At 44.0% G+C, this 25,353-nt stretch overlaps 1 protein-coding gene across 2 annotated transcripts in view; it reads left to right on the top strand.

The window, feature by feature from the left end:
* Positions 1 to 11,226: 11,226 nt before the first annotated feature.
* The window catches only part of FAM81A (family with sequence similarity 81 member A), a 78,274-nt gene continuing 64,147 nt past the window's right edge, over positions 11,227 to 25,353 (top strand). The window contains exon 1 of one of the 2 annotated variants that reach the window (XM_055320042.1): positions 11,227 to 11,327. The gene's annotated coding sequence lies outside the window, so the exon portion shown is untranslated. The remainder of the gene's footprint in view (positions 11,328 to 25,353) is intronic. The other variant, XM_055320043.1, reaches the window with a different exon arrangement.

Raw genomic sequence — 25,353 nt, 5'->3', positions numbered from 1 at the left:
GTTAAGTGTCTGAGTCTTGATTCCAGCTCAGGTCATGATCTCAAGGTCTTGAGTTCAGCACCTGGTGGGGCTCTGTGTTTAGTAGAGAATCTGCTGGAGATTCTCTCCTTCTGCCCCTCCACTTGAGCATACATGCTCTCTCTTAAATAATGAATAAATATTTAAAAATATTTAAAAATAAAACTACTTTGCTTGAGTATTTGTTGTCTTACCCACTTAAAATATAAGCTCCGTGAGGGCATAGACTACATGGTGACTACTGCATTCCCTTTGCCTAAAATGTTGCCTAACACAGTCTACAGTTCAACAGATGAGCAAATTAAGGCACAAAAATATTAAACAGATTTCCCCAAATCATCCAGTTAGTAAGAGAAGAGATGAAGTCAAAACTTAAACCCTTCTGTTACCTGATAGTTCATATCATTTATGTTCAGCAGGCAAATTATTTCTATTATCTGAGTTATGGAAAAAGATCGCCTGGTCTTTTTGTTTGTTTGTTTGTAACGCTTATAAAAAGCTAAGTAAAATGAATCTTTTTCTTTTCTTTTCCCTTGCTCTGAAACATTATTATAGTTCAAACGTGCATGCACACACACACACACACATACATACATACACACCATACCTTAAATGAATATTCTATGTATCTGAAAAATATTTTCACATGAATAAAATAGGCTTCCCCTTGACTATTTTATTTTTAACGAGTTAAGCCTAACAGGAAAAAGCTATATACTGATTTTTTTTTGGTCAAGGAGGTATTAAAATATATTTGGAACATTTTACTATGCAGTCAATGGGTTTATGTGGGGTTTTTTTGAATAAAATTTGTCTTTAAATTAGTATCTTAAGTCCCCTTAAAAAGGTTTCATAATATCTTCTCAAATGGAAGAATTATGGTTTGCTAACCACACATTTGAATGTGCCCTAAATAAAAATACAGAAAATTATGTCCTAGGAAGAAAGGCAGCAATAAGACTCTTAAATAAATAACCTAAGGACTTTTAAAATAAAAGGTACGTGTATTTTTAAAACACTCTCAAGATCTTTTCTCATATATCTGGATTTTCTTTTATTTTTTATTTACCATCTAAGGAATACAGTACTTAGTTTATTTTTTTTTTAAGATTTTATTTATTTATTCATGAGAGACACAGAGAGAGAGGCAGAGACACAGGCAGAGGGAGAAGCAGGCTCCATGCAGGGAGCTCAATGTGGGACTCGATCCCAGGACCCTGGGATCACGACCTGAGCCAAAGGCAGAAGCTTAACCGCTAAGTGACCCAGGTATTCTGTTTTGTTTGGAAGATTTAGTTTTCCTAGATGCCTCAAACTATCTTCTGTCACATACACTTCTTCTCCCCCAAACTTCTCAATATGTTGGTATAACAATTTTGGATTAAACTAATAGTCAATGTTTACATTATGTGTAGTGTTTGCAAGCTGAGCCAAGTATGATTATACAACGCTGGTTTTTATCCTTAGCATTAATAATTGCCTCTTTGGCCATTAGTTTTGTTCTTTTTGTACCACCCACTAGTTTGTCTATGACAGAACTAGAATCCTTCTCACTGTGGTCAAACATATTAAGTAATCTGTCTCCCTTCTCACTCTTTCCTTCATTTTCTTGGGTGTATCCTCCCTGTGGTACTCTACTTTTTGCTTCAGTCTGCACTTTTTTTTTTTTAAGATTTTATTTATTTGAGAGAGAGAGGGGAAGGGGGAGATCGTGTACATATGAGTGGGGGGAGGGGCAAAGGGAGAGGGAGAAGCAGAATCCCTGCTGAGTTGGTAGGCTGATGTGGGGCTCCTGGACCACAGGACCTGCCAGGACCTTGGGATCATGACCCAACTGACAGCCACCCAGGCGCCCATGGTTGCTCCTTACAGGACCTGCTGGACATCAGTTCTGTGATTCCTTTTATCATGTTCTTAAAAATTCTTTTTGGTATTATTTTGAGGTAGATGTTTCTTTCTTTTTGGTTTACTTTCTCAAATGGTTTACATTTCTCAGCAGAGTACTGAGAAAGGGTATATATGGGGTAGGTACACTTTTGGGAATTAGCATGTATAAAAATGTCCATATTTTGCCCTCAGACTTGATGAATAGTTTAGCGGAGTGTAGAATTCTACAGTGAAAATAAGTTTCTCAGAATTTGAGAGGTACTAATGCTTATTTCACTGTTACTGTTGAGAAGTGTGATGTCATTCTGACTCCTGATTCTTCAAATGTGATATTCTTAGAGTTTGGAAGATTTTAGGATCCTCTCTTTATCTTTAGGGCTTTGAAATTTCTTTCTTTCTTTCCTTTTTAGAGGGAGAAAGAGAAAGACAGAGAAGGGCCAGTAGGAGACAGAATTTTAAGCAGGCTTCATGCCCACATGGAGCCCAATGTAGGGCTCAATCCCACAACCCTGAGATCATGACCTGAGCTGAAACCAAGAGTCAGATGCTTAATCTTCTGAGCCACTCAGGTGCCCCAGGTGTTATGAAATTTCAAAGTGAGCTGCCTTAGTATGATCTTTTTTTATTCCCTTGGCCAGATACTTGGTGATTTTATTCAATCTAGATACTCATGTCTTTAAGCCATAAGAATTTTTTCTGAATAATTTCTACAACTTTAGGGGGCTTACTATTGGCAGTCTTATAATTTCTCATAAAAAATGCCTGTGTTAAGGATTTTTAAAGACTTGATAATTTTCTCTTTTTAAACCGAATAAAAGAAAAGCTGGTATCTCTTGTGGAGGTTTTCCTGCAAATATTATTATTTTCTCCCCCACGAAAAAGTAGATTCTTCCTTGGAAAAAGCAATGTCAAACTGATTATGGTAAGGTCAGATACTGGGTGTGCTTGAGTTTTATTCTTTTATTTTTTTAAAGATTTTTTTTTTATTTATTCATGACAGACACACAGAGAGAGGCAGAGACATAGGCAGAGTGAGAAGCAGGCTCCATGCGGGGAGTCCGATGTGGGACTCGATCCCCAGGACTCCCTCATCACGCCCTGAGCCGGAAGGCAGACTCTTAACCCCTGAACCACCCAGGCATCCCTGCTTGAGTTTTAAATTCAATGAATTAGCAATAATTTTGTGTTTGTCATTGAAACCTGTCCAAAAAAGATCTGCTGATGGTTAAGCACTGGAATTACCAAATTCTCTCTCCATGGATAACATAAAATAATCGAACCAATATTAATTAGTCATTCTAGTATTTGGATTTGGGAGAAAATAAGCCTGGAAAGGCTAAGCCCTAACCTCTGATATAAGAGATGTGGGCAGAGATACTGGTCAGGAGCAGGACTACATCCACTCCTGACACCAAGAACAGGGTAGCAGGTGGAGGAAAAGGATCATAGAAGGCAAAGCCTGGGTCAGATGGTTGGACCAGGGAGGTGAAAGTCTTTCTTGTTCTGATGATGCTCCTTTGAAATCTTACTTTATATAGTTCATGGGAATAAATCAAACAATTGAAGGCAGGGACCAGATAATTGTCTGGTGTTGGTGGCAGCGGTGGTGGCCATTGACTGTAGACATTGCTGCCTATGTTAATCTTCAGAGATGTCCATTGTGAAGAGAGTGACTTCAACTGGCAGGGGGAGGAAGGAGGATGGACCAGTGATGCTATTTCCACCTCTCCCATGGAACCAAATATATAAGCCTCTTTCCCTTTTTAAGGGCCTGGGTGGATACATAATTTGGTTGAATCATATAGGTGGGGCAGGAAGGAGTCAGATAAATAAGACAGAAGACATACTGTGACAATCTCACTAATTGTTCTTAGTGAGGAGAGGCATTGGAATTTGTGTTAGGTGCAGCCAAAAATGATCCAGGACACTAGGAGTTGTATGTACATTTGACTACGATATTGATAACTGCATGCAAAAGAAAGGGATGGTTTTGGGGTGTGGCTGACACCAGAAGGATAATTAGAATTGTTCTGAGAGAAGCAACATGAGTAATAGTGTAAGGAACGAATCAATCAGATTAATTACCAAATTCTGTCTCCATATATAAGATAAAATAGTTAATCCAATATTAATTAGACCTCCACTCTTCCAATCGAGTCTTGGGAGAAAATACTAAAAAAAAAAAAAAACTTAGGTGACATTACATGTAACAAATATTAAAAACAACAAATACTAAAAATATTATTTGAAGTTTTTACATGAATCAATGCCTTTGATCTTAATTAGAACCCAGGTAGGCACTACATTACCTTCATTTTAAAGATGATGAAACTGTGTCAAGGAGAGGTTAAGTAACTTGCCGAAGCACACACCAACAGTTTCCAGCAACCTCCCAGCATGGAACCTCTTAATGAAAATAAGAATGTGACAGATTTATGATTTATGATTCTAAAGGGGAAGAGAAAGCTATTTCCTGAGTCCATAGTGATGATAACTTAATTACCTGACTATGTGGACCTCCAGCTCCTGTTAGAAAATCCTACAATCCATTTATATTGCCTTGGGAAATCTGTCACATGTGCATGAAAATAATTGAAATGTATCCAGATATTGGAGGGGAAACAAGATTATACTTGATATTTCTTTTTTAAGAGCAATTGCATAATATTAATTTTATTTTAAGTGCAGAATATGTATGTCTACTAATTAGACTTTTGGAAAGGATATGGCTCTATATACCTTTTACTGGCAAACATGTGCTCATAAAGAATTTACTTCAGTTTCATTATTTAAGAAGATGCTCAAATCTCAAATCATTTTTGGCTCTGTGTTTCAAAATAAAGATTCTTTTATCAGATTCATTTGGAAAATTACACTAAATCTTGACTCTTTTACTAGTACAGACCTGGGATGAAGGTGTAAGAAATCAGATAGAATGTTAAAATTAAATTACTCTCTCAAAAATCATTTTTTAATATGTTACTATTCATATTCTTTGATATGTGCTATCCTTGGGGGAAGGAAAAGAGAAAAGGAAAAATGCTTATTTTCAGCTATAGGAATTTTTTTTTGAATGTGTGACACAGGCCTCACTGTGCCATACATTTTACATACTGAAGTTTGTGTGCCATTTTCCCTCTCTAGCCTCATGTAGTCATGAAGAGGCCACCTAGCACCTGGTTAAAGCACAGGGTGGCATCTGAGTGCCCATATTCAAATTCCAGTTTCAGTACTTAATAGCTTTGGGATATTGGACAAGCCATAGAATGCCTCCAAACCTCGGTTTTACTCATAGATTGTTGCAAGGAAGAAATGAAATGCTGTAGGTAAAGCCTTTAGCATGGGGCCTGACATACAAACATTGGCTATTTGTATCACCGGGGCCAGCGCCAGTAAGGACAGGATTGATCATCCTGCAGCGCCTGGGTGGTGCAATAGGTTAAGTGTCCACCTCTTAGTTTCGGCTCAGGTTGTGATTTCAGGATCATGAGATGGACCTCAGCTAAGCCTGCAGTCTGCTGAGTGGGCTGGAGACTCTCTCTCCCTCTCTGCCCCTCCCTGCCACACTCGCTTATTCTCTGTGTGTCTCTCTCTCCAAAATAAATAAATAAATCTTTTTAAGGAAAAAAAAAAGGACAGGATTGATAATCTTGATTTTTCCTTCACTTAGCTTCACTGTGCTTTGGTGTGACGTTGGATATTATAACATGTATGTTGTACATATTGTCATGTAGTTTGTATTGTTTCTTTCTTGCCATTGAACAGAAGTGAAGGTTGTCTTGTAATTAATTCTTCTACCTATGAGAATCACTGTCCCATACAATAATGTCCTACTGGGCTCCTGGCTCAGCAGGGAGCCTGCTTCTCTCTCTCCCCCTGCTCATGCTCTCTCTCTCAAATAAATAAATAAAATCTTAAAAAAGAAGGAAATCCCATTTTTATTCTTTTATATGTAAAAACAATGGACTTTTCATATGTCTTAAGTAAACTGGAATTGACTTACTTGTTTTTGCTAATAGTTTCCCTTTCTGTGTTGGCTAATTCTCTCAAAAATTTTGTTTTCTGGGGAACCCTGGGTGGTTCAGGGGATCCCTAGTGGCTCAGCGGTTTAGCGCCTGCCTTTGGCCCACGTCGGGCTCCCCGCATGGAGCCTGCTTCTCCTTCCTCCTGTGTCTCTGCCTTTCTCTCTCCCTCTCTATGTCTATCATAAATAAATAATAAATAAATCTTTTAAAAAAATTTTTTGTTTTCCTTATCAATTTGTTGGTGAATTAATCTCACAAGGATTTAAAAAGATTTTATTTATTAACTCATGAGACACACAGAGAGAAAGGCAGAGACAGGCAGAGGGAGAAGCAGGCTCCATGCAGGGAGCCCGAAGCGGTACTCGATCCTGGGATCCTGGGATCCTGGGACTCGGGGCCACACCCTGGGCCAAAGGCAGGCGCTAAACCGCTGAGCCACCCAGGAATCCCCATCTCACAAGGATTTTTAGAAGTAACTATAATTAAGATACAACCAGCAGAGAAGGCATAAAATTTTGGACGATTCTTCCTAGAAGTGTTAACTTAGAGGCTGTTATTTTTTTTTTTTTAAGATTTTTGTTTGAGAGAGAAAGAATGAGAGAGTATGCAAGTGCCGGTCGGGGTGGGGAGTTGGGTAGGAGGGCAGAGGGAGAAGGAGAAGCAGACTCCCTGCTGAGGCAGGAGCCCTACCTGAGGCTTGATCCCAGGACCCTGGCATCATGACCTGAGCGGAAGACAGACACCCAACCAACTGAGCCACCCAGGTGCCCCAAGGGATTTCTTTAATTCTAAGGTGTTACTATTATCAACAAAGAAAAGCCATAAAGAATAATATACACTGTGTTAACTGATGGTTAACCTAAATTTTTAGTTGGTTATTTTTTAAAATTTTTATTTATTTATTCATGAGAGACAGAGAGACAGAGAGGCAGAGACACAGGCAGAGGGAGAAGCAGGCTCCATGCAGGGAGCCCTAGGTGGTACTTGATCCCAGGACCTGGTATCACGACCTGAGCCAAAGGCAGACCCTCAACCACTGAGCCTTCGCTTCCCTCTAGTTGGTCATTTATTTGTTTTTCCTCTAGTTGGTTATTAAGAAAATAGTGACCCAAGGTCTGAACCCCACCTTTACTCTATGTCAGATTTCTCTTATTTGATGAAACATTAGAAAGAAAAAAGGGGAATGGGATGCCTAGCTGGCTCAGCTGATAGAGCGTGAGACTCTCGACCTTGGTTCTGAGTTCGAGCTCCATGTTGAGTGTAGAGATTACTTAGAAATAAAATCTTAGTGGGGGGGGGATCCCTGGGTGGCGCAGCGGTTTAGCGCCTGCCTTTGGCCCAGGGCGCGATCCTGGCGACCCGGGATCGAATCCCACGTCGGGCTCCCGATGCATGGAGCCTGCTTCTCCCTCTGCCCGTGTCTCTGCCTCTCTCTCTCTCTCTCTGTGACTATCATAAAAAAAAAAATCTTAGGGGGCACCTGGGTGGCCTGTCAGTTAAGCCTCCGATTCTTGGTTTCCACCCTGGTCATGATTTCAGGGTGCTGGGATTGAGGCCCCTCTCAGGCTCCCATGGGGGAGTCTGCTTGAGGATTCTTTTTCCCTCTGCCCCTTGCTCTGTGTGTGCTCTCTCTCTCTCTCTCTCAAATAAATAAATAAATTTAAAAAAAAATAAAATCTTAAAGAAAAAGAAGGAAATAGATATGGTGGTGATGAACCTAATGGTAGAATTGATCGAGTTAATACAAAATGATATATCATGTTCTCCATTTCTTCACGATTGCAACAGTGTATATAAGTGCAGAGACTTTTCTTCTCCTATTTTGAAAATGCTCACTTGGCACTAGAAACCTATCGATTGTATTTCTCATCTTCCCTATACTGCCAACTTCTCTAAAAAGTGACCGATGCTTGCTCTTGCATTTCTCCAGGAATTCGTCTTTTCTTAACCCACAGCAAGCTCATAACTAAAAGAAAATTACGGAGATCACTAGTGACCTTCCATTCACTAAATTTCCTTTGCTTTCTGTAGGACTTGTCGCCTTAAACTTTTCCACATGCAGCTTCTCTGACATTGTCCCCATCCTTCCTCTGGTTTTTCCTCATTAGAACTCTGTGTGATGCGATGTGACACACCTCACAATGGATCTTGACACCTCACTGAATTTCAAGCTTCAGTTGAGAAATTGCTGACTCCAAGATAAATGCTAACTCTATCCTGCAGGGCTCACCACATTGTTGGACTCACTGCATTCTAGACTATTTACAAAGACCACTTTGACCTTTTTACAAATACAAGCCCTGGACCTTTAGGTAGATATGCATGCCTGCTGGCCTCACAGATGCCCTTGTACATCATATCTTTGTGATTTGTAGTGGTGCTGAGACACAGGTAAGACCAGATTCAGCTGTGCAATAAATCACTAAAAATAAAAAAAATCTCCATAGTGTCTATCACAATATACAGCACAAGATTTTTGTATTTAATGACTGGTTGGTGAATAATATGACAGCCACCTACTTTATAAAATTGTTCTCTTTGATGAAACTATTTTTAGTAATCTTTGCCAGTATAAAGTAATTTGTGATAGATCATAGCTTTTTAGTTAAAGTAATACAAAAAAAATCCATTTCCTGTAATAAGTCACGATCAATGATTCTGGCTAGATTTTGAAATTTAGCCTACAGAAATAGTGGAAAAAACGAGGATAGACTCAAATCATTGTGAACTAAATTTTGTCTTCTCATGATTCAAAACAAATAATCTGAAAAGGAAAAAATAAAAGTCATTAAGTGGGAAGTTCTGGGTCTGATTCAAGGTTACTGTGAAACTTCGGGATTCCTACTGAGAGACTCAGAGTTTGAAAGAGCTACAATTATTTGTTTTCTCTCCATAATTAATCCTAAAATTTTGGATTTTACTTATATTAATTGATATGATTTTTAAAAAAGATTTTATTTATTTTAAGGGGGAGGGGCAGAGGGAGAGAGAAATTGAGCATGGAGCCTATAGGGGCTCGATCCCACGACCCCAAGATCAGACCCAAGCCAAAACCAAGAGTCGGACACCTAACCGATTGCATCACCCAGGGGCCCCTTGGTGTGATTTTTTTTTTAAGATTTTATTTATTTATCTATGAGACACACACACAGAGAGAGAAGCAGAGACACAGGCAGAGGGAGAAGCAAGCTCCCTGCAGGGAGCTGGCTGTGGAACTCAATCCCAGGACCCCGGAATCATGACCTGAGCCAAAGGCAGACGCTCAACTACGGAGCCACCCAGGTGTCCCTCCTGGTGTGGTTTTTAAGAAGGAAGTTAAAGTCAGGCTAAATAAAAGGGTATATATATATATATATATATATATATATATATATATAACCAGGGCCCTTCTGGTTCCAGCCCCTCCCCTTCTTTACCCTTGAGAATGAGGGAGTCTTGCAGCAAAAGAGTTTCAAAATTATGCTTTGGTAGGCCAGCAGAAGTAGCTGTGGGGAGTTTCCCCCTCTACTGTATAGGTGCTCTACTCTGAGGAATATAAGGGTCCACTGCCCCCTCCTAGGAAGCCAGGGATGGGTGCCCTGAGGCTCTGCTTCAAGGAGGAGTGGCAGGATGGAGCTGGAACCAAGGAACAGAGTGGAATAATAAGCAGAGCAGGGAAACGAGACACGGGAAATGAGAACTTTCATGTGCCCATCTGAGATGCACGCCTTACACACTGGAAGGCAACCCAATGGGGACGGGCAAGAAACATTTTGAACCTTTCTCGGGACTCTGGATGGTGGGCTCTGGGTTCGAACGGGCACTCTCCAGTTATACCTGCACACCCTTCCAGACCCAGTGGCAAGTTATATGTGAAAGTCCACTGGGAAACTGAGTGATACTGTGACCACCATGACATAGGATCCAATTCAGTATACATCTGCTGAATGCATACCATGTGCCAGGCAGCGGGAATCTAAGGAAGGAAACCGAACAATGAGCATTGAGCCTTTGCAGCCATAAAAGGATGCTGTTAGTCAAATCTCCATATCCGAGCTCTCAAGGCCATGCGGTCTCCTTATCACAATGGCAGTTTCACACATGTCTGTGGTTGTTTCCTTACTGCGTGTCAAGCTGTAAGCTCTAGGAGTGCAGAGAGCCGTGTCTTTCTCTTCTTTACCGTTGTGTCTTGGAGCTAAGCGTAGATTCTAGAATTTGACAGGCATCCAGTAAATATTGATTGAATGAGTGTTACCATGTATTAACCCTTTGTGTGCGTGTGTGGGGGGGTGTTATCATCCTTTTTTATAAGTGGGGAAACCGCCATAAAATACCCCAGACCACACAGAAGTAACTGATGGAGGATTCCAGAACAGTTCAGGCTGACTCCACGACCCCGGGGGGGGGGGGTGTCTTTACACCGCATCCCGTCCCGGGTTGGGGGGCTCTAGACTGCTGCGCAGACAGACAGGACGTACTCGCGACGCGAGAGGGGTGGGGACCGGAGGCGTTGAGGCGGGGGAGGTGGGGGTCCCCCGCTCTGTTTAAATCCCGCCCACTCAGAGGAAGCAAAATTGAGCGGATCGGCTTGTGCCTCCAGCTCAGAATCCAAATTGAGAGGAAGGTGGAAAGAGTTAGGACGCCCTGGGAAAGGAGGGAGGGGGAGGGGGGTGTCTGGAAGAGGGGCGGCAGCCGTTCCTCCCTGCGTCGTGTCTGCTGCGGCGCAGGCGACCCGGGGGCCCAGCGGGGCTGTCGCGGCGACGGTCGCCCGGGCCGGGGCAGCCGCGAGGCCAGGTTCACCTGCGCAGGTGGGGCGTCCCCAGACGGTGGCCCCATCAGAGAGCCGCTCCCGGTCTGCAAGGGGGTAGCGGGGAGCGCGGGGCGCGGGGGCCCTGGAGAGAGTCGCGGGGCAAGCACCGAGGCGGGCATCCTCCGCAGGCGCCGCGTCGCCGCCCCTCCCTCCGAGTCGTCCAGCCCCACCGCGGGATTTATTTCCCGAGAAGCGAAATCCCCGCCCGCCAACTCCGCGCGGCTGGGCTGGCAGCTCGCGGCGGGGCGGGCGGGCAGCGACGCGGAGAGGCTATTTTGGGTGTGGGAACGCGGCGGGAGGAGGGGCGGCGCCGCGGGGCTGGGCGCGGGCGCGCGGGGAAAGCCTCCAGCTCGGGCTGCCACGGCAACCGCGTCCAGGCAACGCGCCCGGAAGCCGCTCGGGCGGCGCGCGGCGGCTCGCGCCCCCCGGGAGCCGCGAACCCGGCCGGGCCGCGCGCGGGGCCAGGCGGCAGGCACGCGCTGATTGGACGGCGCTCCCCGCGGCGCGGGCCCGCAGCCGGGCGCCCCGCACAGCCCGCGCCAGGGCCGCCGCACCCAGCCGCGCCGGCGAGGACATGGGCCGCCGCGCCGCGCCCGCCCCCCGCGCCGGTGAGTGCCGCGCCCCGGGCGCCCCCCTGCAGCGCCCCCGCACCCCGCCCCCGCCCCGCCCGGCGGGCGCGCTCGGCTCCCCGGGACGGCCGGTGACCTTGGGGCAGCCGCCCGGGCGGCGAGGCGGGGGGTGGGGGGCGGGGGTGGGGGGTGCAGCGCCGGAGCCGCGCGTGGCCCCCGTGACGTGCTGCGGGCGAGGGGGCTAACTGCATGCTGACGCGAGGGGATGAAGTTGGGCACAGAACGCAACTGGCATCGCATTTCTGCGGGGGCCGGGGAGGGGGGAGTTGCGTGCTGGCACACCAGAAGCCGGGAGGGACTGTTTGCGGGAGCTGGGGTGGTGCACAGATTGCCGGGGTGCGGGGTGGGTGTGGGGGGGGTGAAGCCAGCCGTCCCAGGACTCGGAGCTGAGTGACCTTGGACTGGATAACCTCTCTGCCTCCCCCCCACCCCCACCCCTTCCTCATTAAAACGCGGAGCCCGGGCTCTTCGCAGTTGCCCAGGGCTGTGTGCCTTTGTGCTGTGAGCTGGGAAAGGGCCCTAAAGTATGATTCCGCAGGGACAGGGTGCACAGGACCTAACCGTGTTCGTTCTGCAAGCGATTCCCACTAATTGGCTCGCAGAGTGGCAAGAAATGGTACCGTTTTAGGGGAGATTATGGACAGAAAGCAGTGGGTGGTCCAGAGAGCGGCTTCCCACGATCGATGCCCCAGTTAAAACCTCTTGGGTGCTCTCAAAAGTCATGAGCAGAATCAGGGTTCATAGTCCCGAGTTGTTCCCTCCTGTAGTTAATCTCATAGGAAACTTTGTATCTGAACAGGTAAGATCGAGACCCAGTAGTGGCAGGCAGCAGCAAATTAAGTGAGTCATGTCTTCAACATGCACGAGGTTGTGTGTGTGTGTGTGTGTGTGTGAGTGCGTGCGCGTGTGTGCGCGTGCCCGGCTGCGCTCACGCTCTCATCTTAAAGTCCGTGTATGTCCGTGTTAGAATCTCATAGGAGTAACCAGAAATAATGCTAAAGGGATTTGGATCCACAGAAGTGCAGCTCTCCCCGGGAAGCAGGGGCAAACATTTGCAGCTTGCTCTTTAAATAGGAGTTGGGTTTGTGAAAGTAAATATGTGTTCTTCCCCCCGCCCCCGCCCCCCCAGAACCATCCCTCGGGTTTGCCCATCGTGGGGGCCTTGTGGTGGAGTGTGTGTATGGGAGGAAGGCACCCCCAGACCCGGTAGGCTGTTGTGACACCTCTTCTATTTTTAGCACCAGCTGGTACTAAAAAGACACTCAGGCCCCTTTCTGTATTCTCAATACTTAAACTTCCCTCTTCCAAGGAGAGGGAAGGGAGGAAATGCCCTGTCCCTCTCATGGGCCCTGGGCTTGCCTCTTCAGGCTTCCTGCTCCAAAGCCACCCTTAAATGTTCATTCCAGTCTGCTTTCCTCTGTACAAAAATGTGGGTTGGGAAGAAAACATTTTCGGTGTTAATGAATAAGCTTCTGTAAGCTTGTTTACCTGGCGCTTTAATAATCTTTAATGGTTTACATGTTAGAAATCTGATAGCATTCAGACCGAAGAATATTTCCTGCAGGAATTCAGCCCACTGAAGCCCGACAAATCTTTAATGAATCACACTTCATTACACTCGGAAACCTCGCTGACAAACTATTCCACCTTCTGTCTCTCCAGTCTCTCGTTTCTCACATCCTGCAGCCATACTCCTGAATTTTCCTTTTCTGAAGCTCAGCCCATCTTCTGTCCCTCCCCTAGCACCAGAGCCTGAGTGAACAATTTCCCTCACCGGGTGCAGGGATTGGATTTCCTGCTTCTCGATGCTGCTTCCAAAGCATTAACCCTGCCAATAACAAGATCTCCAGTTTACAAGGTCATGCGGTCTGCTCGTGCCCCGTCCCCTCCTCCTTCTGTTCTGGATCAGTGCTTACCAAGCCTGGGGGGCTCTTGAGAATCGCCCGGAGTATTATGAAAAATGTGGCTCTTTAGACTCTCTCAGATACACAAAATGAGAATCGTCAAGATGGGCAAGACCTACAAATCCTTATTTTAAAAACAAACCCGACAAGAAGAAGGAGGAGGAAGGAGAATGGGGAGAGAAAACAGAGTTCTGTGGGTGATTCTGATGTACACCCAGGTTTGGCAAGCACTTCACTGGATGCTACAAAAAAGTAACAGACAGATAACCATGGGCAACTAGCTTGGTTCTCTTCTCTACCTTGTCCTTTGCCCATGTCTTTGGGGTTTATGTTGAGGCTCTATTAACTCATTGACCTTGAAGTTCCTCAAGGTCTTCAACATCAACTCCTGTGGCCTCAACGTCCACTTTACTTTTCAACCCCTCACATTTTGGGTTTGTTAAGGCTTGGGAATTTTTTTCACCTTCAAGATCTGATCAGGACTTTGGCCTGCTCAGCTGGTTGTCTCCATTTACGGCATTTGATTTTAACCATTATTGAGGACTCTGGTCCCTTAATTGCTTGCTGTTCCAATCCCTTTATGGCTCCATTTCTTCACTTGGAGTCTATATGTTGCCAGCCATTTCGGTTCTGTCTGGAATCTTTATTCTTAACATATCGGGCTTCTCATATTCCAGTCCTCAATCCAAAATCACCCTCATTATCTACTTTTTCTTCTCCCAGCTTGCCAAGTTATCCAGGAGAAAGTCACAAAGACCTGTGGACTGGTTCCATTGCAAATTTATGCTGGCTCTAATTTCACCGAGGTCTTGCTTTTCTGTGAAAAAAAAAATCCATCTTTTATTAACTCTCTACTGCATTCCTTTAGAGATTGTGCCAGATTTTCCCATTCCTTCCACTTCCAGTCAATTTCCTATCAGCAGATAGCCTTTTTTGCGTTGAAGAGACGAAGGATGTCCACGTCCTGGTTTACTGCCCTCTGCCTCAAGATGAGCTGTCACCCTACCCACCTCGCCACCCCAAACATTTTTCTTTACCCATCTTCGTTCTTCTTTATTTCCTCTTTCTCCAAGGGAAAAAAGAATGTCTACAAGTCCCCTCCCCATAATTAACCCACATACACTGCACACTCTCTGTTCTCTGGACTTTTTCCTATCCTTCTTGCCTCACATGGGAATTTGCTCTGTTAGTCCCTTTCTTTGGTTTCTTTGGTCCCTCCTTACTCTGCCCAGCTCTCTCCCCACCATATACGCCAGGCATCTTTCTCATAATAAAAAACACTGTGTTAGAGTCCCAGCTCTGTCCACCAGAACTTTCTGCGATGATGGGAATATTTTGTACCTGTGCTGTCCAGTATGATCGTCACTAGCCACTTGTGATTACTGAGCACGTGAAATGTGGCTAGTGTGACCGAGGAACTCAATTTCTAGTTTTTGTTAATTTTAAAGATTTTGTTTATTTATTCATGAGAGACACACAGAGAGGCAGAGACACAGACAGAAGGAGAAGCAGGTGCCCTGCAGGGAACCTGATGTGGGACTCCATCCCAGGACCCAGGGATCACTACCTGAGCCGAAGGTAGATGCTCAACCACTGAGCCACCCAGGCGTCCCTAATTTTTGTTCATTTTAAATTAATTTCAAGAGCACACGGGGCGATGGCTGCGGTGTCTGGCGGTGCCACCGGGCACCCGCTGCTGTTTTACACTGTCCTCGGGGTTCCCTCCTCTGACCGCCCACTCACTTGTCTGGCCCCACCCTTACCTTTGTGCTGAAACTGCTTTCTTGTAGGGCTCCCGCAGAGGTGTCCTGGTTGCAGAGCTGAGGCCTTTACTCTCCCTCCCTCCTTGATCTGCCCCGCCGCCTATTGCCCAGATCTCTTTCCTTGTCACTGTGTCACTGGTTGTCCACGTGCAACTTGAACCTCATTCATCTCGTTTTTCCTCCTGACTTCTGAACGTGGGATTCAGTGGGGTCCCGTCCTTGGCCTCTCTTCCTCTGCCAGCCTCCTGTCTCCTCTCCCTCCCAGTTGTCAGCTCACCTTGGAGCTAACATTAGCTGTCAATGCGTGGTTGCCTGGGGCCTCACCAAGATTCACTTGTATCCTGTCCTTCCGTCCTTGCGCTGCCTCTGTGAGGCAGATACTCCCATCAGTCCTATTATGTAGGTGAAGAACTTGAGGCAGAGAGAAATGAAAATAACCTAGGTAAGTGGTTGTGAAGGAGCAGACCTGTGAAAGGAATTGGAGCAATCTGACCTTACGGCCTGCTTTAGTTTAGCCTAATGAGGCTTTCCTGAAGCCTCCAGATGCCTTCAAATCTGCATTTGGAGCCTGCCTTCTCCCAGATTCCATTTGGAATCTGTTACCCAGAACCCCAACTATTTGGTCTCTAAACAGCTCTTCATCCTGGCTTCCTTAATCACTTTCCCCTTTTTAACTTATTTTGAAATAATTCAGATTTACAGAAAAGTTGCAAAAATAATTTAAATAATTCTCCTCTTTAATCCAAATTCTATAAATATTAACTATTTGCCCTGCTTGCTTTATCCTTCTTTCTCTATATGCTCTCTCTATACATACACACACACACATATGTTGTTGTGGTTTTTCAGAACCATTTCAGAGGTAAGTTGTAGACATGATGCCCCTTTACTTACCTCCTCCAGTACTTCAGTGTTATTTCCAAAAAAAAAACAGGACATTTTTTTGTATAACAAGCATCCAAAATTGAGACATTGCCATTGAATCTGTACTGTTGTCTAATCTACAGACCTTACTCACATGACACCAGTGGCCCTAATAATGTCTGCTTTTTTTTTTGAGACACACACACACACACACACACACACACACACACACACACAGGAGTGGGGGGAGGGGCAGAGGGAGAGGGAGAAGCAGGCTCTCTACCCAGGGGGCCTCCATCCCAGGACCTTGAGATCATGATCTGAGCCAAAGGCAGGTGCTTAACTGAGCTACCCAGGCACCCCTAATAATGTCCTTTATAGTATAAGAGAAGGAAAAAAATCTTTAAATCTTTTGCTCTGTTAGTTCTCACCCTTCTTTAATCTCCTTTTGTCTGGATGGTTCCTTCGTTCTTTGTCTTTCACAGCCTTGATGCTTTGGAAGAGTATAGGCTGAGATTTTGTTCCATATCCTTTAACTTGGTTTTGCCTGTGTTTCTCACGGTGGATTTAGGAAGGCACCCCATGGGGGGACAGTATGCCCCTCTCGCTGTGTTCCCTAATGATTTCTGTGCCTGTTGCCATCCTCTGTAACCTGCTCTTGGTCGCCAGGGTTATTCTAACTTCTCTGCACTCCCACAGGCAGTTGGTCATTGAGCATGGAGGTGCTCCCTGCACGGTGTCTCTCAATTACTCTCTTCCTTTCTGTTCCTACTGCTTCTCTCCTGTCTCAGGAGTCCATGCCTCTGCAAACAATCCCAGCGACCCTCCCCGGCTTTACTTTCACTGCTTTCCAATAGGAACCCCTGTGCTGGGAAATATCACCAGTCAGTGCTTCCTCTGCTTTGCCCTCCCTTCACCATTTCTCATGCTGCCCTGTGTTTCCTTAACCCATCCTTTTGAGTGTCCAACTCAACTGCTTTTCTGGATGGCCCAGTTCACACTGGTCCTGCCTTCTGCCCAGAGGCAATGCCTGATTTGGACCACTCACGGGGCAGGTTACCAGCCTCTCTGCTCTTGCATGGTGGCCTGCCTGTTTTATTTCCCTGTTGAATTGAAGCTCTGAAGTGTGGGGGCTGTGTCTTGTTCAGCACTGTAGAGGCTCAATGAGTATTTGCTGACTGGACTCATTTACTTGATTAATCATGTAGTAAAATGTGCAGGATGATCTTAGAATTGTCAGCAAGCATCCGGTATGTGATAGTGGGTGTGAAACCCATGCCATACTCCAGGAGTCAGGTAGATGTGGGTTCAAAATAGAGCAAAACGGTGGATAATTCGAAAAGGTACTAACCTGTTATAAGTGCAGTAAGTGATTTTCCCCCTATGACACCTAAGCCTTGGGTATATGTGTCAAGACAAAGAAATGGCATATTCAATTTTAAAAAAAGAGTGAAGAAACCTAACATAGCATATTAAAAATGGCCCATCTATTTCTTCACACCCCAAATGAGCAGCTGCATGTGTGAGGAGCAGTTTTCTCAGGCTTGCATCCTCCCTGGGAGCCCTCGGACCACCTGTTTCTCTCTTCATTGTCTAGCCGCCTCTCCCTCCTGTCACCCATCAGCACTGCCTTTCTGCCTTCACTCTTTCCCTCTGCTCCTTTGATTCTCCTGCCTGTTCCTTTCTCTTAATAACTCTTCTGCTTTCATCCCTCTCTGCATGCATGATTTTACTTTTTGACTTGTTGGATGTGATTTTATGTTCCATGCATTTTTAATATAAAAGCAGGTGAAAAAAGATAAGACACTTTTGATTTTTGTGTTACTACTCGGTGATCTTCTGTTGTTCTTCCCCTCCACCCCCATTGGTTAAGTGGTTCTTGGTATTTTAAGAACATGGTTAGCAGTGATAATAAAATGGTTTATTGGGGTACCTTTCTGGTCCACCAGGAAATGACTGGGAATGTGTTGGTTGACAGACCTCAAAAGGCCTGAGTTTTTCAGTCTCTGTGAAAGCAAAATTGGCATTTGAAGTCAGTAATCAGATTTTAGGGTGGTGACTTGTTGAGCTTGTTGGAATGACAGTATTTTTGCTTAAGGCGTGCCTGCGCTTGCTGGCTGGTGGTCAGCTTTTTTTCTCATTCTTAAGAGAATGCTTTTGTGCAGATGACATCTTCTCTGGATAAAGTAGCTACCGAAGTGAAGGCAAGAGATTCTGCTGCTTGGCTGAGTGGGGCTTACATACAAAGCGTGTTTATGTGGGAGAGAATGTGTGGGGGTTGCTTTCACATTATGGAATTCTTAAAATTGTTTAACCGGGAAGATGTTATTCAGAAACCCCTGGTGCCTTCAGCTTGTTTTTTGTTGATTTCAGATTTCTTTTTTTTCCCCATTTTTAATTATCTCTGGAAGAGCTCAGGAGTCCTCCCCTGCTCTCTCTAAAATAGTTATAAAATTAATGCACTGATGTCAAGTTGTTACTCCAAATAAAAGAGTCTCTCATAGACTCTTGTGTTCAGCGGAGAAGTCCAGCCCCCTCCTGCTGCGTATGAGAAAAAGGGCAGAAGCTGGAGGCTGGATATTTCTTCCAGGGCCAAATCCTTAGCTTTTCAATCACAGATGCATATAGGGTAGAACCCGGGAGTTGCAACTAGAGTTATCTCTACACGAATGTACAAAGTCATGCCTTCCTTTCGATGGTCCTTGGAGCATCTGGGGGTGTAGGTAATTTAGTAGGTAGAAAGTTTACACCAGCTTCTAGAAATATTTTTTCTGTTCCGTTGCATTTGGCAGATTCCCTTTTTGACATTTGGTAATGTGTCTTCTCTAATGCTAGAAAGAAAGTTGCCAAATATAGCTGTTGAGCATAATAAAACACCCTGAAAGTAATATTAAGACACTTCTTTTTGGTGTGGGTGCACGGATGTGTGAGTGCCCGTGCACACTGCAGGGCAACCTGAAGGAATCTGCCAAGCTCACGGCTGGAAGGGATCTTGAGTCAGCAATCAGTATGTCATCTGGGCAGAGCAACTCAGTAATTAAAATGATGGGTCTTACCAAATTAGAAAAATAAGCAAATAAACAAATGTTTATGAGTGTCTGTGAAGAGGTGCTGTGCTGGGCTTCATGGGTGTTACAGATGCATATGGTAGCATGTCCCTGCTGCCCCAAAGTAGCTTAGCTGGGGAGACATAATCCATGAAAATTCAAATAACAATAGAAGATTTAAATAGTATTTCAAAATAGCTATTATTAATAGATGGGAATAAAAATGGATGTGTTTTTGCAAAAGTTCTCCTGAAAACATTAACATTGTTCTAAGATATGGAGAGTGGATTAAAGCCACATCAGTGGCTGTTCCGTGGGTTTTAGGGGTTCAGATAATTCCAGACCATTTGTGAATTCATCTGGACCTGACAAAGGCCACGTGTATGTTACAGATTTACTGGTAATCCTTGCACTTGCTGGCAGCCACCATAAATGTTTTGAGCATTTTGAAGGTTTTTTTTGTTGTTGTTTATTTGTTTGTTTTAAATGGGTCAGAAATACAGCCCCTCTTCACATTTGCAGAGGGGAAAGAAAACAAGGCTTGCAAAGTGGAATCAAGGCCATTTTCACAAAAGGCAGAAGAAATTAAATTGTTGCCTTGGGACCCTGTGGAGAGACTCACACACCATCTCTGGAATCTAAGACTTTTGGAATGCTGTCCTGGCCGTTCCCACTGATGGCAGCCACTGGACCTGTATACAGTGCCTGATTCCCTACATAAGGGCAATCCAGGGCTCTGATGAGGGTTTCAGCAGGGGGACTGGGCTCAAGCCTCATTATGTGCCCACAAGGGAATGGGGTTTGGGGAACAATTCATAGGAAAATGGGAGTTGTTTGGTGAGTATAGAGTTTCAGTTTTGGAAGATGAAAAATTCTGGAGATCTTTACACACCAGTGTGTATACAGTTAACACTACTGTACTGCACATTTACATTTTTTAAGGATGATAAATCTTTTTAAAATTATTTATTTATTTATGGATTTTATTTATTTATCTCACACACACACACACACACACACACACACAGAGGCAGAGACACAGCAGAGGGAGAAGCAGGCTTCATGCAGGGAGCCTGATGTGGGTCTGAATCCTGGGTCTCCAGGATCACGCCCTGGGCTGAAGGCGGCGCTAAACCACTAAGACACCCAGGCTGCCCAATCTTTTTTTTTTTTTTAAGATTTTATTTATTTATTCATAAGAGACACACAGAGAAAGGCAGAGACATAGGCAGAGGGAGAAGCAGGCTCCATCCACGCAAGGAGCCCGATGTGGGACTGGATCCCGGACCCCAGGATCACACCTTGAGCCTAAGGCAGATGCTCAACTGCTGAGCCACCCAGGCATCCCAAGGATGATAAATCTTGTGTTACCTGTTTTTAACCACAGTAAAAAAAAAAAAAAAAAAAAAAAGAGCCCAGCAAACTTATTTTGACTGAGCATATCTTTAACATAGCATATCTTTTAAACCCAGAATCAGGCTTGTCTCTTGGTTTTGATAACTGTAAGTGGGCAATTTCTTTCTTTCTTTCTTTTTTTTTTTTTTGCTTTGTTTTTGCTCATTGGTTTATTCTTTTATTCAAGGAATTTTTATTTAGATTTTTGTCATTGTGAAAATAACATTCAGGTATTTTGAAAATAAGGAAAAGTGGAGTATAAATGTACCCAATGCCACTATTTATATTTTGATATATTTCTTTATATTGTTATAAAAAATATTATCATGGGGCACCTGGGTGACTCAGTGGTTGAGCTTCGGCCTTCAGCTCAAGTCACGATCCTGGGGTCCTGGGACCAAGTCCTACATTGGGCCCCTACTGCTCGCTCTGCCTATGTCTCTGCCTCTCTCTGTGTCTCTCATGAATAAGTAAATAAAATCTTAAAACAAATTATAATAGTACTTTTAGTTCTGGAACCCCTCTCCCACTCCCCTCAGGACAGTTGAAAGATTTGTGCGTTGCTGGGGTAATGTAGAATTAGAAAGAAATGTCAAGGTGTGTCAGGTGAGATTCACCTGCCATTGATTTAAGGTGTCCAGAGAAGGATATTTTGGTGTGAGGATGCCCAATGACTTAGAGACTCTGTAAGGCCCTATTCCTTCTTTTGGTGACTTACCCAAATTTCTCCCAGATCCACCTCATAACCCTAATGCCATTTCCATCCCCAAATGTGCTAGTCCTGTACATTTCTTGCAAGTATGGCTCATTTAATCACCAAAATTCTGTCCAGCTTTAGGGAGAGGGAGCTGTCTATTAAGGAGACAGGATGTGCTTCTTTGAACGGTGTTATTTACTTTGCACATAGTGTGGAGGCACAAATCTTAACCCTCAGTCTTAACCTGCTGTTATCCATGGTCTTTCTTTGGCTGTCTTTATCAATCTAATACTTTGGGTTTGGAATAAGTCATCCCTGGCCTCAGTTGCACAGCCCTCTTCATCCTACTTGTGCTGAAAACAAATGATTTACCCTGATGCCAGCTATTCACATCACAAAGCAATGCTAGCCATGTGGCACAAAGTAGGTTGGGGGAGTGGCATCAAAGGTAGCCACAAGTCAAGGAAGTGTCCATTTGTGGAGGCAGAGCCCTGTGGTGGGTCAGATAGGAGAGGGGAGGGAGGCAGGTAAGAGTGGCCTGTGCACACAAAGGGGTGGTGGTTGTCTTGTCCTTGACCACTCCATCCATCTCCATGGGCGTAGGGTCAGCTGAGCTCCTCGCTTTGGGGAGGAGGAAGAAAAAGGAGAGGATGGCAGAGGTAGACCTTAAAAATTGACAAGTTCTTTAAACTCAAGTTAAAATGTTTTGTACCATCTAAATTGTGGTGCCATAGAGCAAAGCCCTGGTTTCCAGGTCCTGATTATGGTTTTATTTTTTTTTTGATTATGGTTTTATATAGCACTATAAATCCTTTTTCAAATCGTGTTCTTTAAAAAAAACCTTAACATTATAGCTGGCATATAAATATTTTCTATGTTACTTCATAGTCTTTGTAACTATGATTTTAAATAGCTATTGATATTCTCTTAAGTGGATGTGCCATATTTTAATTAAGTACTCTTTTGTTGGACATTTAACCAATAGCCATTTATAGGAATATTAACATTTAGATAAGATCACATATTAAGTATGGATAAAATGCTTTATGGCTAGAGATTTGATGAAGATTAGTTACTGTTCTAATTTCATGGTCCTTGGAACGTCTAGGGCAACACTGAGTTCTGGGTGTGTGTGCGGAGAGACTAACACTTTGACTTCCTTCCTCCTCATGGTCTTTACATGATTGTTTGTGTAGGCGCGGGACTAAGTAATTTTCTTTCTTTTTTAATGGTACAATGAAAAATTAAGAAGTAAAACATCATTCATTTAGTTGAAACCCTCTGTATCCATGTCTAATCCCCTCTCTTGTGCATCTTCAGCTTTACTAGATATTGAAGATCGCTTTCCAAAGTAGTGGTACTGATTCACATTCCCATCTGGTGTTCCTGTTGTTCCATATATATTCCCAATACTTGATCTTGCTGCACTTGATTTTTGCCAGTCTGATGGGGTGAAACGGTATCCCTGCGACTTTATCTCTTGTGGCAAATTAGATTTATGTTATAATTTGTTTTCACTGGCCAGCACAGAGCCAGTGTTATGAAAAAACTTGTTAGAGTTCTTATTCTGGGCAGCCTTGTTAAAGTTCTTATTCTGGGCAGCCTTATTCTGGGCGCAAGCAGTTTAGCGCTGCCTTCAGCCCAGAGCCTGATCCTGGAGACCCGGGATCAAGTCCCACGTCAGGCTCCCTACGTAGAGCCTACTTCTCCCTCTGCCTGTATCTTTGCCTCTCTCTCTCTTTCTCTCTCTCTCTCTCTCTCTCTCTCTGGGTGTCTCTCATGAATAAATAAATAAAATCTTTAAAAAAAATAAAGTTCTTATCTTTCTTCAGTATTTTTTTGAGATTTTTTTTAAAAAAATAACAACCATTTGGAAATTTATTAAATGACTTGAAAGTTGGACTATAAAATAAATAATCTCTTCCCAGTGAGCAGAACTACACCTTGTGTGATTTGGTATCAGAATCTTAGGGGATTACAGCTGCCAACTGTGTACAGGTGACTGTCATAGGACTGGTCTCTGGTTTATTCTGTTGGTTAGGAGCACGTCACAGATCCCACCATACTCAAGGGGCGAGGATCATACAAATATAGACTCCAGGAGGCAGGGATCATGGGGGCCACCTTACATACTAGGCTGTCCCCCACAATAGTTACCATGTTGTGATCATCATATTTCAATGTCATAGGTTTGGATGTTTAGCACTGCTACTGCAGTCAGAGACAGTCAGATTTCAGGAAACAGACTCGTGCAAGTCTGGTTTCCATCACAGTGAGAAAAGTAGCTGGCAGACTAGGACTTGTGCTAATTCCTGCATGATCTCCTTTTATACACATCCAAATGGGAAGCTAAATGAAGTGCTTGGTGAGTGTGGGCTCAGGGCAAAAGGAATGAGCAGGAATATCTTAGTGGCTAATGTCATTGGACCATGAGAACTTTTTTTTTTAATGCATAACTTTTTTTTAAGATTTTATTTGTTTATTCATGAGACAGAGAGAGACAGAGACACAGGCAGAGGGAGAAGCAGGCTCCCCGTGGGGAGCCTGATGTGGGACTCGATCCCATGATCCTGGGATCATGACCTGAGCCAAAGGCAGGTGCTCAACCACTGAGCCACCAAGGTGCCCTGGACCATGAGAACTTAATGCGTTCCTCTCCATCAGAGAACTCTTTCTGCTGCTCCAGATTCTTAGATTGTTGGAAACACTGAAACATTTTGCCTCTGCAAACTCTGCTTTTACTAGACATGCTGTGTATGTATACCATCCCCCTTTCTGGTTGCACATTCATTCTCTAGTCAGAATATAATTCATTTGATTGAAGTCAACATTATGAAATGTCTTCATTTCTGTCATCTGTCCTTGAGATTCATTTACCCAGCAAACACTCATTGATCATCACTGTGCCAGATGCTTGGAATAAAGCTGTGGACAATGCAGCTCCTCATGGAGCCCACAGTATGGAGCCAAAGACTGACATTGAACCAGTAATCACAAGTGTGACGACTGTTTGCCCTATTTTAGTTGTGTCAGCAGTATCTTGGATTGTTCTTAATGATCCACTGATTTTAATCCCATCTTGATTCTTTAGATTTCATTGTCAGAGTCTCACTTTAACCTTAATTTTGAAAGTAGCTTGCATTCTGTCCCACAAACTTTTATACTATCTACATCATTTTTTTAAAGATTCCATTCATTTATTTGAAAGAGACAGAGCGAGAGAGAGAGAGAGAGAGTGAGAGAGAGCAGGGGAGCAGCAGGCAGAAGGAGAAGCAGGCTCCCCAATCAGTGGGGAGCCCGATGTAGGGCTCCATCCTAGGACCCTGTGATCTTGATGTGAGCTGAAGACGGATGCTGAACCAACTGAGCCACCCAGGCGCCCCCTACCTGCATCATTTCATAAAACAAAGGAAAGGAAAGGAAAATAAGAGACCAAAAAGTTGAACTGACTCATGATTTAAAATAACATCTCAGGGATGCCTGAGCGGCTCAGCGGTTGAGCATCTGCCTTTGGCTCAGGGCGTGATCCCGGGGTCCTGGGATCGAGTCCCACATCAGGCTCCCTGCGTGGAGCCTGCTCCTCTCTCTGCCTGTGTCTCTGCCTCTCTCTGTGTCTCTCATTAGTAAATAAATAAAATATTTTAAAAAAATAACATTTCAGTGTAAATGTTCATCAGTAAGAGGCTGCCTAAAAATTTAGAGTATCCATTCAGTCATGTAATATTATGCAGGCATTAAAAATCATGATGTGTCTTTATATATTTAGATGGAAAGATGTTCGTGATACAGTGCCAATTAGGGAATGCAGGATACACATGGTATAGCGTATGATCTCATGGTTTTTCAAAAAGGAAAATGTATCCCTGGAGAGAGATCTTTAAAAAATGTAAATTGATATATTAACATCATCAATTTCCAGTGGTTTTCACTGTATTCTTTACACCTTTATGTAGAACTTAAATTTTAATATTATATTAATCATTGAAAGCACTTTTCAGTTTAAGAAAAGGTGTTTCTTAACATGTTTCAAATATCTTCATACAAAATATGTACGTTACAAATTGCTCTTTTCACATGATGTGCCCTGATTCAAAAACACAAGTGACAGCATTGCTTCAGTGTAGCGAGCAGTAACATCAACAGCACATGCTGATGCCAAGAGGAATAGCATTGGCCAAATGAAAGGGTTAAAGCAGGTACCCAATAATTTCCCCACTAGTCCCACCCAGGAAACAATATATCTCCTTAAACCAATAAATGCTACTTGCTGAACTATTTATATAAAATTTTATTTTTTAAAATTGGTGTATTTTTTATCAGATGTGCATTAGCCAG

This window comes from Nyctereutes procyonoides, unplaced genomic scaffold, assembly GCF_905146905.1.
Source record: "Nyctereutes procyonoides isolate TBG_1078 unplaced genomic scaffold, NYPRO_anot_genome, whole genome shotgun sequence".
Lineage (NCBI taxonomy): Eukaryota > Metazoa > Chordata > Mammalia > Carnivora > Canidae > Nyctereutes > Nyctereutes procyonoides.
This window is presented reverse-complemented; position numbering and strand designations above follow the sequence as displayed.